The following is a 4,449-nucleotide window of genomic DNA, read 5'->3' on the forward strand; positions in this document are numbered from 1 at the left end:
AGTAACTTATGACTCAAAACAACTCTGTAAATTAGATAGCTTTATTGTGTGATAATTATATCTCAATAAAAATATGTAATGAAAAAAATCTCCAGTTTTGAAATGAAGGTGTACAAGCTTCCACCCCCAAAACCACCAACCAAAACCAAAACACCGTCATCTCCTAAAGCTTCATTTTAACTTTTGTGGGATGCCATTTTTACCCTCAAAGATAAGAAAGAAGGAATAAAGAAAGAAGGGAGGGAAAGAAATCTCAAGTTTGCACACATACTTTTCTCTGGATGAGAAAAAAAAAATGTAGTGGACTCTAAGCCCAACATCTGTCCAAATGAGGTCAGATCAAATGACCCATTATTGAATTTCAGGCTGTATAAGACACCTGTTACTTCCAACGCCATCTCTTTAACCAGGTATATGAAGATCTTTTTAGGTTTCTGAATTCAACTTGGCAGTTTTTAAAACTCTGTGTATACTATGTCTCCAAGCAACCCATCCCTGACATATATATATATATTCCCCGCCCCCCACCCCAAAGGTAAAAGTTCCAGGACTGACAATGTTGCTGCTAAAGCCTTTCTTGAGACAGTTCATTTAAGAAGATTGGTTCCCATGGGACACACCTCTTGGAGTTAGTTGAGTGTGTTAAAGAGATTTATTTCCAGACGAATTGGCTTATAAATATGAATCAGCCCATGAAAGGCAGTCCATAGGGCAAGTCTTGAGGGAACTATTTTTTTCTACTTTAGGGATTGGTTTTATGAAATATCTGATAGGTAGTTCCTTTTCTTGCTCCCAGCCTTGGGTATTTTAGCTCACACAGAGCGCGACCATTCTTCTCAGGGTACTTAAGACAGCTGTCCCCCGGGTCTTGTAAATTCATAATTAGACAGTTGAGATTAGGAGGTTAAGAAAGCTGACACAGAGAGAAGACTTATACCTCTGTAAGCAACTTTTTATTGGCTGAGGATTTCTTAAAGCACCATTTTAGTTGTCTCTTGAGAGTCACTTCCCTCCTCCCATCATCCACCAAGAGATAACTGACAAGACGGAGCTGGCAAGCATGCCCCATATTGAGTAAGCGTGGGCTTCAGCCTTCAACTCTTCTTTACAGAAGGACTTCTTGGAAGTGAATGGAGAAGATAAAGTTGTAGTCAGGTTAACATGAAAGAAAAAATACAAAAAGCCACTCCAGGACTTTAACTTAGATTCTAATGCAAGCCTCTTGTTTGAAGTGCATCATTTAAAGAGTCCTGAAACACTGCAAATTTCTCTTTATTTCTAGAAGTTTTATGGCGTGCTAGCTCCTGACTGCTATTTACCCTAAAAACCGTTAGAAAATCCCCCAAAGCTATGTTCTTCTGAGGGAGGTGGGCAGGGAGTCTGTTCTGTGATGTTAATGGGAGATGGCACCATAGATGGTTCTGGAATCAGGAGGCCAGCTTGTAGGGCTGGGGCAGAGTTGGTCTGCGACCAGCAAGTTTATCTCTAGTAGCCTATAGCAAAGAACACCCCAGTGATCTCTTCTCCCCACCTTGAAGCCCTGGGTCTGAAGCTCTTTACAGATTGAATGAACCTCAGATTCACCCAGCAGCTGCTGTCAGGGCAAAGACTGGGGTTAGATCAACCTGAGAGGCCTCTTAAGTTGATAGAAACTTCCAAAAATTCTCTGCAGCCAGGACACCTTGCTCCTGGGTTTGTACAGAATTTGAACATGTGTGTGTCATTCTCAAGGGCTGTCAAGGAACCCCAGAGGCAGGAGGCGAGGTTGTGAGGTGCAGCCTGGGTCCTTCTGCCCAGACATCTTCCCCACCATTCTCATTGGAAGTACACTCTTTCCTGCCTGAGTCCTCTGTAGCATCTTCCATTCTGCAACACTCCTGCTTATCTGTTCTGCATTCCAGAAGGCTCTAGACCCCCTTCTTGGAACAAAGACACTCTGGGGGATTTGGGGAGAGTTTTGGAGTGCCATAGAGAGGTGGAATAGCACACCCACTGGGGTTGATGCTAGCAAGGGCCAGCTCGTGGGGCTTCCTCCAACTGAGAGGAAGACGCACTGTCGTTCTCCCTCTGTGCTGGCTGTGGATATGCCAAAGACAGGCGCAGAGAGGAGGATGAGAATCACAGAATCTGATTAGCAGAAGCAGATATATCTTCTCATCTGCTTGTTGGTAAGGACTTCAAATCATTTCCATTGTGGATCCCAATGTAAGTGCTTTGGAATCAGCCAGGCCTGAGCTGAAATGCCAGCTCTTCCACTCACCTCCCTGAACCCCCATTTCTTTATCTTTCCTTATCCCATCTTGCTAACTTAGCATCTGAATGGCTACTCAAGGTGAAGCACCCCTAGAAGCTATTTATGCGCATTAACTCTTCTCATCTTCACAGCTATTCTAGAGTCTGTGAGCTCCCATCCAACCAATGAAGACACTGAGGCACAGAAAGGCTGAGTAACTTACCCCAAGTCACACAGTCAAGAGACAACTGAATAGAAATTTGGATCCAAGTTGTATAGCTCCAGCCTCCATGCTGTGGACAATTTACTTTGCTTCTGCAGGATTAAATGAGAGAGAAAGCCATGGATATTTCGTGAGTGATCATTATTACCGCTCCAAGTCATCAGCAAAGTAAATGAATCAGTACCTCCTGAGCACTGTTTTTTAAAAGTTAGAAATCCAAGTAAGTATCTTACCGTCTAAAGCCCAGTGGGCTATGAACTTTTTGACCATGCCTCCCCAAGTTGGAAAATATTCTTGAACACAGGAGCATGCATTCCCATAAATACATATACTTATTTGTACACAAATTAGTAAATGTCCAGTTAAACATATAGTCATTATAAAACACAAGGAAATCAGACATTCAAAAAAAGATTAAAAAACAGAAGTTTAATCATCCATGCTCTCCAGGAGATGATCTTGCTCACTCTACTTTGAAGACCACTGAGAAGCTCATACTTTCCATCTGGCCCACAGACCTGGAGAGGGAGCCCAGCCCATCAGATTACCCCACCCCACCACCCTGACTCACTCTTGATCCTTTCAGTCCAGGTTCTAAACCCAGTCGTCCCCGAGTGCGGTTCCAGGGCTGGTCATGGGCAAATCTGTGAGCTCATCAAAACAGCATCTTCAGACTCTCTTATTTCTGTTTCTTCCTCCCCTCATTGGCACCATTCTCTGGGCCCTCTCAGTGCCTGGTGGTGACATACTCCTCCTACTTGAACAAAAATATATAATTTCCATCAACCTATTTGAGCTTGTCTCTCATACGGTTGAAGAAGGCGATGGCACCCCACTCCAGCACTCTTGCCTGGAAAATCCCATGGACGGAGGAGCCTGGTGGGCTGCAGACCATGGGGTCGCGAAGAGTCCAACACGACTGAGCGACTTCACTTTCACTTTTCCCTTTCATGCTTTGAAGAAGGAAATGGCAACCCACTCCAGTGTTCTTGCCTGGAGAATCCTAGGGATGGGGGAGCCTGGTGGGCCGCCGTCTATGGGGTTGCACAGAGTTGGACACGATTGAAGCGACTTAGCAGCAGCAGCAGCAGCTCATAGGGTTATTTGCATTTCAAACCTTATCTGTGATGAAATTCAAAAGCTCATTTTCCTCAATAGCCAAATGGGGATGAAAATTCCTCATGTAAACAAGTACTGTCAAGTTTAGATGAGGAATCACTTATGATCATGTCCAGCACAGAACCTAGAGGGCGCTGAGCACTCCATATGACATGCATGGCCATGGAGTCTGAGTCTAGAAGGGAAGACTATTCTTCTTTACAGGGAAGTCAAGTAAGAGAGGTGATATTTGTTGTTGCTCAGTTGCTAAAAGTCATGTCCAACTCTTTGTGACCCCATGGACTGCAGTACACAGGCTTCCCTGTCCTTCACTGTCTCCCACAGTTTGCCTAAACTCATGTCCATTGAGTCAGTGATGCCATCCAACCATCTCATCCTCTGTCACCCCCTTCCCCTCCTGTCTTCAATCTTCCCAGCATCAGGGTCTTTTCCAATGGCTCGGCTCTTCACATCAGGTAGCCTAAGTATTGGAGCTTTAGCTTCAGCATCAGTACATGTAATGAATATTCAAGGTTGATTTCTTTAGGCTACATCCTGCTTAACCCTATCCAAGCCACATGACACTAGGTTGGCTGTTAACTCCCGGATCTTCCACCCACCAAAAGACTTGGAGTGAGTGGTACCAAGATGGGGATGCCGCCTTTGGCTTCCTCATTGGAGGAGGGGGTCCTAATATTGACTCCCTGTAGCTTATTCTCCCTAGCCCCAGGGCGCACACAGGCCTTAGCTCCCCTCCTCCACGAAGCCACTTTCTGCTCCTGGACCTCCCTGACCACTCATGAGGGAGCCACCAGGCTGAGGCCAGAGAAGTGGGGGAGGGAAGCTTGTCCCACAGGACTGAAGGGCAGCTGTTTATATTATAATTAAGGTTTTA

General features: G+C 45.1%; 1 long non-coding RNA gene across 1 annotated transcript; it reads right to left on the reverse strand.

The window, feature by feature from the left end:
- Positions 1-782: 782 nt before the first annotated feature.
- LOC102390950 lies at positions 783-3,210 on the reverse strand. Its single transcript, XR_328903.4, has 3 exons — positions 3,028-3,210; positions 2,457-2,548; positions 783-1,119 (listed from the first exon to the last, which is right to left on the reverse strand). It is a non-coding gene; the product is annotated as an uncharacterized LOC102390950 (long non-coding RNA).
- Between the last annotated feature and the right edge of the window lie 1,239 nt (positions 3,211-4,449).

This window comes from Bubalus bubalis, chromosome 5 (genome assembly GCF_019923935.1).
Source record: "Bubalus bubalis isolate 160015118507 breed Murrah chromosome 5, NDDB_SH_1, whole genome shotgun sequence".
Classification (NCBI taxonomy): Eukaryota; Metazoa; Chordata; class Mammalia; order Artiodactyla; family Bovidae; genus Bubalus; species Bubalus bubalis.